This window comes from Parasteatoda tepidariorum, chromosome 8, assembly GCF_043381705.1.
Source record: "Parasteatoda tepidariorum isolate YZ-2023 chromosome 8, CAS_Ptep_4.0, whole genome shotgun sequence".
NCBI lineage: Eukaryota > Metazoa > Arthropoda > Arachnida > Araneae > Theridiidae > Parasteatoda > Parasteatoda tepidariorum.
In genome coordinates this window covers 59,566,742-59,577,883 of record NC_092211.1, presented here as the reverse complement: position 1 = coordinate 59,577,883, position 11,142 = coordinate 59,566,742, and positions in this window count along the sequence as shown.

Sequence of the window (11,142 nt, the reverse complement as noted above, 5' to 3'; positions counted from 1 at the left end):
AAATGTTATTTTTTTCCAAATGAAGAGTTTTATACAAACAAATTGTACGTGCATAAAAATTCATGAGTTGTGTTTAAAAACTTGAGCAAAGGGTATGAATTATTTATACATCATTCTATGTTAAAATATTTATTTTTAAATTTAGTTATGATAACTTTTACACACTCATGCTTATGCTAGTTTAATTTCTTATAAACTGGGTTTTTTTCAAGTAAAATGTAATACGTATATATAAATTTAATGTAGATAAATTTAATATTTATATATATGTAATACAAAAATTAAATACTTTTGTATTAATAAAAGCATTAAAACTTCATTCCTTTTCATAAAATATCTTTAGTAAAGGATAAGGGTAGAAATTCTATTTTGGGACTTCAAGGCTAAAAACATGCAAATGAATAATAACACAAGCCTGCGAAATTGAACTCTTTGAAAAATACAAGAGAAGTAATTGTTGATTTATATGTTATTTGAATCACACATCAAAATTNAGGTTAAAATGAATAAAAAATACTGTTACCAGACAGCAGAAGTCACCTCTGGTCAAGAGAAAAACAATAAGTTCCTTGTGTTCAAACTTTTTACATCAGTTTCTAGAAGAAAATCACCAACATACCATTTTAATTTGTTTTTATTGAGATAACTTACGTAAAATTGACGATTAACCAAGAATAACAAATATTGTATATGTGTATGAGAAAGTTAGAAACAGAAAACAAAACAAACAAAACAAGCAAAAAAACAAAAGAGAAAAGTTTCTATTTAAGTATATACTCGTTTTTCTCTGAAACTTATTTTTGATGATCTTCTTTCATGCTTAATCTCAGGTTTATCTCGAGTTATCATCCAACAGTAGTCAGTGAACATGTTTTTGTCCCATCTTCCTTGACATTTACCCTAAATATCTCTGATATCTTGATGGAACCTTTCCCCTTGTTCTTCGCTTACTGCTCCTAAATTTTCAGGGAAAAAGTCCACATGTGAGTGAAGGAAATGCATTTTTACACTCATGGAGCAACCTAACGTTTTAAATTTGTCCAGCATTTTCATTACAATTTCCTTATAATCAGGATCCTTGTAATTACCCAGAAATTTATTGACGACATCTTTGAAAGCAGCCCAAGCTTCTTTTTCCGTTTCTGTAATGTTAGTCTCAAATTCTTTACCTTCATGAGTTTGTGGATATCTGGACCAACAAATATTCCTTCTTTCAACTTAGCTTGGGATAAACCTGGAAACTTTTTGCACAGGTATTTGAAACAATTGCCATCTTTCGGAACAGCCTTGACAGACTGCTTCATCACACCTAATTTTATAAGTAGCGGAAGTAACAATACTTTTTTCGGATCAACTAAGCTGTTTCGAATAACGTTCTTGGTGCCTGGGTCAACATTTTGTCTTTTTGGCCATTCTTTTATGACCCGATGTTGAGTCTTGTCACGGCTGTCCCACTCCCAAATGAAACATGGGTATTTTATAAATCCCCCTTGTTAACCAAAAAGCATGGAGATAACTTTCAAATCGCCGCAAATGGTCCAACTGTGGTCGATATATTTTATTTTGTTCAGGACGAGAGTCAGGTTTAGATATTAGTCTTTGATTTTTTCGGTTATACCCACGAACATGGCAGGAACAAAAATAACTATCATCAAAGTGGTTTTGGGGCTCTCTCCCCGTCATAGGAATTCCAAATCGTTAGGCTGTCTTCTTTCCTTGATGCCATAAGCGTAGATGATTGAGACACTGCACACAAACTTCATGAGGTACCCAAGATTTGTCGTGATCTCCGAGTTTCATGTCAAAATATGCGAGATAAAGTTGTCTTACATAGTCTGTAAAGCTCCTCATGCGATTTTTAACTATATTTGCCGCATGTATAACAAAAGTCATCTGGGAAATTTTCACAATGTATTGAACTCAAAGCCATGTTTCACGAAACACACAGAAAAAAGCAAACTTTAAAATGACTCCCTATAACGCTTGCTAGTGTTTCTGAGAGGTCAGCGGACCGACATAAGGATTCTCGCGACGCTATTGGTTAGAGAGAGATTATTACAGAGAGAGGGCTGGTGACAGGAAGTAGTGATAGAGGGGTACTTTCGTAGATTTGACCAAAGTAGAATGCTGGTCCATCAAAAAGGGAAGAAATTCAAAAATGAAAACTTTTTTTTGGTAAATGTTCATAAAAATTCCAATAAAATTGAATTTTTATAAGAAACGTGACGTGATGGACATTTTTCATTATTATTTTCCATTTCAGCACCAAAAAATACATTAAGTTCAGCTATCAGACCCCTTGTATTTTTTTCATCGCAGGCCTGTGTTATTATCGAGAAATTAAGAAAGAGTTCTTAATAGTTTTATAACAGTTTGCTTAATATGTTAGAAGCTTAACTTAATAGTGTAAGATATGTTTTATGTTTAGAAAAATGACTCGTTGTTGAAAGAGATACTTAGTTAAGTGACTGACTCCGTTTGTCATAAAAAATTAATCAAACTAAATTAAAATTAATTTTTCTTTATTGCGTGTCCGGCTAGGCATTGATTAAAATACTAATAAGGCAGACAGTATTTCAAATTTCGTTAGTGTATTTGGGACTACTGAAACAAACCCTACAATTTTTATTTTTGACAACTCATAGATAAGGATTAAATGATGTTGCAAAGTTAAAGCCTGTTCTTTCAGAAAGAAATCAAATTTATATAGACACTTGTATTATTACATATTTGATTACTGCGATTTTTGTAATTCCGTTTTATTCTTCAAAAAATAACTGTAGGGAAAAAAAGAAATTATGCTTGTCCAATCAGAATACATATAAACATCGCTAAGACAATCTGTTTCCTCGTCAATTTTTTAATTTGCACAAATTGCTGCAAATGCAAATAGCATTGAGCCAATACCTCCTAGAAAAGAGAAGGCCTCAGCACGGGTTACCATAATCAAAAAATTTAATCCCTTAGTAGTCCAAACGTAAAGAAATCTTTACAACCACTGCGTCGCTTAGTAGCCCGAAGGTAGTGACATCTTTCTTATTTCTCATCCACTGCGCAGTTTATGTTCGTCACGTCGAACTGTTAAATTGATCGGTGCTGAGACCTTCTTTCTGCAGGGAGGTGTTGATTGAGCTCAATCATATTTTGTGGTTTATTTGGCTGAGCCATAATTTGTTTGAAAAGAGATGAAACCTGTAAACTTTTTAAGTTTAACACGTTCCCTTCGAATAGAAATACAAAATGAGAAAAAAAGCTTTTCACCATAATATTTAGTTAGTTAGAACTTTTATAACTTTTCAAACTTTCTTTTCATTTCATCTACAATGGAACAGCTATCGAAGATCTATGGAATCAATGCTTAAAGTTCCATCAACTTATTCTGAAGTAATTACTGTTATAGCTTTAATAAAATTCGCTTTTTCACTGACTATATGGATGTAGCCACGTGAAATTTTGTGTTGATTGTGGATGTAGCCACGAGTGATTTAGCTTATTTCTTTTGCTACTACATTTACAAATTCTTAGAAAAATAAGAAGTTTACTCAAAACACAATTTGATCATGACAACTAGTGTTTCTTTAATAAGGTTCCAAGGATCCATCAACGAAATATTTTATTTTATAACCGTCGTTGAATAGCCGACCCAATTCTTTGGGTTTACGACTTCTAGTGTTCAACTCCGTAGCCTTGTAATTTTGAACCAAATCCAGAAGACAAGAGAACTCCTGGGTCAAGTATTAGAAAAAATTTGCCTTTTAGTAGTGGACTTAATTGATCGAACTAAACCGCCTTTGCATTAAGAGAGAAAAAATCGCGTAAACCTTCTATGATTTGTCTGACGGCAAGGGGACTCAAACCCATTATCCGTCTACCACTGAGGATATTTAACGCTGCATTGTGGTTGGTGCGAGCCGGGTGCGAAATTCGTATCAACCAGCCATCTCTGGGATTTGAGCGATAATAAAGAGATCACATTTTTTTTCATCGCTTTTTGTTTTAGAGTTTCCTTGCTTTTCCCATTTTTTCTCTTTGCTCTTATTTGCTTTTCTTTTATTGAAATCTGATTTAAAGACCTTAATCTAAGTATATTTTTTTTGTGTTATAACTTTTTATTTGACTTATAAATATCAATTAAAAGCGCGATAATAAAATATTTTTAAGCTGACAAATATTTATTTGCATATCTTATAAAATATCTACACGCAAAATTTCTTTATGAATATTTTAAGACCATGTCGGTTTCTCTAAAAGAACTCAATCTAACCACATCGACAAATTATTATTTCAAAGTTTATCTGAAACCAAGTGTGTATTTTGTCTATAGTTATACTTTTAAATCGTAATTTTACAAAACTAAACAATTTAAAATCGACGGTAATTGAAATAAAAACAAAGGTTCTGTATTGAAAGACAAAATTATTGGAAAAATTGAACTAATTCATTGAGGAATAAGTACAAAAAATACTAATATAATTATTGACTCCAAGGCTAATTAATTTTTGCAAATTATTAAGGTACAATAATAAGTTATTTACTAAAAGGCAGAATTGATGGAGAAATAGCACTCAGTTTGATTAAGAGAACATAAAAAATCAGCAAACTATTATATTGTTGATGTCAATGATGCTTAATTAATTTTCACTATAAATACTAAATAACACAAAAATATGCTATGAACTAAAATAAAAAATTAATGGAGAAAATGTACTTAATCGTTACGGGGTACCGTCGGCACACTATTATTGACACCAATGATGCTTAATTTTGGTTATGGGAAATATTGACATTATGGTATTAAGTTATGTTTTGATAGATACCAAATATACTCTTTTATAGGTAAAACGTATTTTAGAATAAATTTGGTGCCGATTACAGCTGCAACAATACTGTACATTTTTATGATAGATTTATTATATAGACATGTATAGGAGAGAGTAGCTTGACTGTGGCAAATTTTAAATATCATGAGTCACCTTGAGCTACTGCATTATGCCAGATGATACTGAATACAGTTAGTCTTTATTTTAAAGGGATGAACTTCTAAAAATCAGCTTTGCTTAATTTAATAATGTAAAACAACTGAGACAATATTAATAAATAAAAAACATTTGATCCATTTTAACCTTATTATTTGTGTCGGTATTTGTCTGAAAATTTTATGCATGATTTTGTAGTGTTGTTCTGTACAGATTTATTGATGCGTTTATTTTCACCCCCGTAAATAAAACGGGCATTCAGCTTGTAAGTAATATTTTTATGCTTGAAACAAAATATTGCTTATTTTCGAGCAATACATAACAGCAAGCTTTTTTTCATTACGTAGGTTTCATGAAAAAACGTAAGTATTTTAACAAATTCAAACACTTCACATAAAATTATTAATAAGAACACTTTAATTTCAACCACAAGATCCAATCTCTAAAACTAAACACACGCATTAAGAGAAAGAAAGAGAGAGGCAATAAGTTTTCTAATGTCTGACTGTAGTTTCAAATTTAATAATAATTTTTTAAAAAATTACGGAGCTGAGCTTAATATATCTTCTAACATTACTACTATAAATCAATATTCCTCAAAACATGCAATCTGACATTAAAAACCTTCAGTTTTAAATTTGAGAAGAATCTTTAATCTTATAAGAATCTTTAATTTTTCTGAAACTCCTTTCGAGAGTCAAAACAATAAAAATACGTAATTTGTGAGTTGTAATTTTTCAGATATTTATCAGAAATTTCTATCACAAAAATCAATAAGAACTAAATTTATTAATAAAAATTTTAATTGCTTACCACTATAAGGAAAACGAGATGAAAACCATGAAGTATATCTTTGCTGAAAGTTAAGAACTTGAAAGTAGGTAAACATTAAAACATTCGCTAAAAATAATATAAACTATCTTTGTAAGAGTCTATGATGAATTAAATTTCTTCATTAACAGTGCTATTTATTCCTTCAAGATATGTATCAAAATAAACGTTTAATACTACAAAGAAAAGAACAACGCAATTCATTTAAAACGATGCCACTAACTTTTTTTAAAGTTCTATCCGTATACACATACTAATAAAATTTGTTAGTTTAGAAAACGATATTTAATATCGTTTTCTTTCTTTATCAATAGTAAGTAACAAGAAAATCGTTCGTTTCATAAAATTTTACAAAATAATTACAGTCTTTGAAATTGTAACGAATTCGTCTAACATTTAATATAACTTCATCATAATAAATATTTTAACAAGGAAACGACAGATGATACAATATACCATATAAATATATTATCTCATAACTTATACAGATTCTATTCAAATCAACTGAAATTTATAAGGACATATTTATTTATAGACTTCGATTTTTAATGATAATGTCAGTTTTCTACGACTTTTTGTTAGAATTTCAATCCTTACGAACCGATCTTGATTATTTATGTATTGTTTGTTAAACTTTGATTTTTGACGTATAAAATTTCGAAATATATTCTTCAATTACTTATAACTTTTTATCAGCTTGGAGGGAAAAAGATATGAAAATGCTGAATTTCGTGGACTACATTAAGCTTTAATTAATAAATTAATTTTGCATTATTTAATTTTATTGAAAATAATATTATCTATCCTTGGCAATATTATTCTAAGGATCAAATAGAATTTTAAACAATCTTTCAACACTTTCATAGAACTGTGAAATTGAAATTGTGAGTTTATGGCGGGGGAAATTTTTTTTGTTTATGTGTGCAGTGCTTAATTAGGTACTTGCTCTTAAAATCGAAGAAGACCTCAGATACCCACAGTCATGACCTATGACGCCAGAGCCAGCTGCAATTAGTTTGTTTATGCTCTACATGGCTTCGTGCTTGTTTTTGTGCTCAGTAAGAAATATATAATGGAAGAATTGAAAACTTAGTGAAAGAGTAAAGAATGTGTCACTTAAGAGAATTGATTCTTGGCAGGCTTGGCTTACTCGAAATAGAATGGAAAGAACACTTGCTAACGTAAGCAAATGCCACGTTTCAGTAACCAATCAGGATCGAGATACCCACACTACGTCACTTGCTGATATCCCATTATATGTGCTTGTTAGTCCTTTATTCCACATTGAATTTGATACAGTGAGCATCGACGCTTGTGACTTTTGACTGAAAACTTACTATGTTTAAGTTTTCACTCTCTTCTCTTAATAAAATTTTTGTTCTATATTAAAACACCATTTCGATTTTTTCTCTCATCATGCGACTTAGGTTCATTAAATGGATTAACGTTCTCAAATTAGAAATGGATGACGTATTTCAAATGGGGCTAACGTAACCAAAAGCGTTATTAAATACAATATAAAGGGTGTTTAAACGCAAGATTTGAATTGAAGCAAAATTGAAAACACAATTTCTTTTTTAGATTATTTTTAATTGAAACATGAAGTTCATAAGATAGGGTTACATATGGAATAGCAGATCGGACCAAGGATCTCTGCTTGAAGCTGGCACATGTGCAATTATAATGTGCTGAGATTAAAATCCTGAGATCAAATAAACAAATAAATGAGAAAAACAGAGAAAGTAAGAGCTAACAAAATATTACACTTAAAATTGTCTAAAAATTATACATTTTAAATAAAATCATTTCCAAAAGAGGAAAACATATTATTTTACTGATGAATAATTATATTGTCAGTACATGAATGCAAGCATAGCACAACATATGAATTTGAAATTTAAAAAAAAATTTAAGCTCGACACTTTTAGTTATTCCGTTTGAATACCAATTATTTGAATTCCATACCACGTGTAGAACAATAAAATTAGTACAATTTTCTTTATATGCATGGAATCCGATGCAAAAAAAAAACAATTTTTCGTTAATATTTTGTAAATTTTTGACATATTTTAAGGCGAAATATTTGTTGCCCATGCGTATGATTTCAACACTGGCGCGTAAATCCTACTAATATGTAAAGAAAAAAACACAGTCTTCTTAAGAACATTTTGTCACTCTGGAATCTTTATATATTTAATGGTTTCATATTTACAGTCAAATTAAAATAAATTTTCCGGATATAGCCTAGAAGCTTAAAACTTTCCAGCAAGTTTTCCTAAAACTAAAAATAACAGGTTAGCCGGATTTCAAAAATTTCATAATTCTCCCTTAATTTTTTCTCAACTTCCGTTACCATTTCTATTTAGTATTGTTTTGCATATAATACAAATGTTATAGTACTGATTATCTGCAATTTTCTCTTTCGCTATCTCGTTACGGCAGAGATGCTTTAACTGGTAAATCGCCATACTAAATGTATTAACCTACATTTTACATCCGTTTTTCTTTCGAGATGAAAGAAAACTGTTGCTAGCAGCTGAATAGTAATGATAAAATTGCAGGGCTGAAAGCAAATGTGCGAGTATCTTAGAAGATGGAAACTAAGAAAAAGAAATTCCCCTTATCATTTAAAAAAACACATTTACACCTTGAAGTTCTTTTTCATGCTTCAAATAATTTGATTGTATAAAAATGTGTACTGTAAGTATAAAAATGTGTACTTTAATATTATAATTTTTAACAAGGGGCTTAGTGGTATATTGATTGAATTCTATATATTAACAATCAACCTTGTATTTCAGACTAAGTTCTTTTTTTTGCAGTCATATGGGAATTTTTTTAAATATTTAAACAAGTATTAATTTATTCAGAATTTCAATTGGGAACAGATTTTTCGCGTTGGAATTTTTATGATTTCAAAATTTAAACAAAGCACTTGTTTATTTAATAGTGTATGATTTTTTTTAAATAGAGTATGACTTATTTTATCTTTTATTTTCTTGCATAATTTTAGTAATGAAATTGGAACACATTAACAATAATGTGTTGCTTAAATTAAAATCTTACATTTGTCGATAAATTTTCGAAGATCTTCCACTAAATAAATACAAGATCATATAGTTGGTGCTTCTCCCATTAAGGACTTACAAGTAACGGAATCTAAATGAAATATTTAGTGATAGGTGGAGTGAACCTGGAGGACATGTTTTGAGGCCACCAAAATCTTCATATCTCAATACTTTAGATTTCTATTAATAGGGACATTTAAAATCCGTTATCTTAACAACAATACCTAATGATTTGAGAGAACTCTCCAACAGAATTATGAAAGCATGCGAGAGCCTACACTGAAAGATACACAACACTGGTGTATTAGAGTAAACGGTGGAATTTTGATCAAATTTTGCGAGAGGAATGTACTATTTTTTAAAAAGAATCGAAAGTTTCTAAAGAATAATTATCGTAACATGGTAAGCACACCGTACAAAAAATTAGTTACTCTCAAAAAAATCATAAAAAACGTCATTTTATAACGTATAACACCGCCTCTGAATTCGGTTAGGAAGTGAGTTCACAAGGTTTTACTGGTACGTCAAATTCAGTTTAAGCCACATGCTGAGAGTTTCATCCTGATCCTGCAAAAACCCCAAATTGCGAAGATGCTGATTTTCGCGTTTCACCCATTGTTCCAACATGTCCAAAAAATTTTCATTGGTTTTCAAGTCAGTTGATTTTGCAGGCCAGTCGAGTTTCAATTGAGTGTTCATAAAGCCAGTCACGTATTCTTTCAGTCCGATGAACTTTACAGTTATCACCTTGAAAAATAGGAGAATCGACAGCATACTCTTCATGAACATAGATGTTGACTGTAAAGCAACACCTGATCATCCAGAATGCTCAAATAAACTTGTTGGTTTATGTTAGTGGCCATCTCAGTGAGGTGACCCACTGCATAATAAGAAAAACACTCCCAAAACGTGACAAGCCCTCCTCCGGCTTTTACCAGACCTTGCACACAGTCAGGATGAAATGCTTCATATGGTCTTCGGTTCAGTGGACGACTTGCGTCATTTGAATAAAGACAAAAAAGGGGATTCATTAAACCATATTGCATTCTACCAGTCAGCAATTGTCCACGTTCGTTGACTTCTAGCCCACTGAAGTCGCTCTACTTTGTGAGCCTGTGTGATCAATGACTTCCTACCAGGTTGTTCGAATCCAATGCATGCAACTCCAATTGCACTATTCTCTCCCTAATAGGTTGGGGTGAACCTTCATCCCCAGCTGAAGTAATTCCTGTCGGGTTTGGAAACGATTTTGATTGATAAGTCGTAAAACACTTCTCCGGTCTCTTTCATGCGGAATCTTTTCGCAGCCACATTTCTGACATCGTCTTTCGTGACCACGTGTATTGAATCACTGCTTGTAGACACGTTAAACATGCCAAATCGAAAAAGCAACAAATCCAGCAACTTCATTCACCGTATGACCATGGGCACGGCCAAACACCCTTTTTTGCCACTCTGTCACATCCTTACCCATATTTACACACAATTTCTGCTTAGAACAAAAATCAATCACTGATGGCCTTTGTTCACTTGAGGCAGTGGGCCCGCAATTGAGCACGTTACTTGACCACTGCGTCATCTAACGATTCATCGGTACTTGCACGCTAGAGTGACTTGTCCGGTGAACTTATTTAAGTGCATTTTCCAAGTTATATGCGTTGTATACAGATTTCTAATAATTGTAATGTACATTAGTTCTAAAGATAGCCAAATATTAATTTTATTCTCTGCTGCCTTATTTTATATTAATTCTTGTTCACTGACTTATATGTTGATTGTGAGAATTAAGATATGTCGTAATATGTTAATAAATTCATAATAAAACTCGTAATTTCTTAATAAAAACACACAGTAGGTGCAACTTTCATAATTTTACTTCATGAGTAGTACAATTTTCTTAGTTGAGAAAAAGAAAGATTTGCGAAATAAATATGCCAATAGATTTTTATTTTTTAGTACAAAGTTTTTTAAATGTTTTTTTAGAGTATACTAATAAATAGTATTTTTTTAGATGTCAAAATCGACTAATTAGGGGATTAATTATTTTAAAAAAATTGTCAAAATAAAGAAATAATATTTATTTTTATTTATTACTAGCCGCCTAAGGCGGCCAGCTGTCCGCCACGCTGAAGGTTTTCACAAATAAAGTTTTTTAAAACATAGCAGGAAATCTGAAGATTAGTGGACAATTAAAGTGTTCCTGTCCTGCAATTTTGTCTTCATATCCAGTTCTGCTGCAGATGTGTTATAGCTCTTGAGGATGTTTG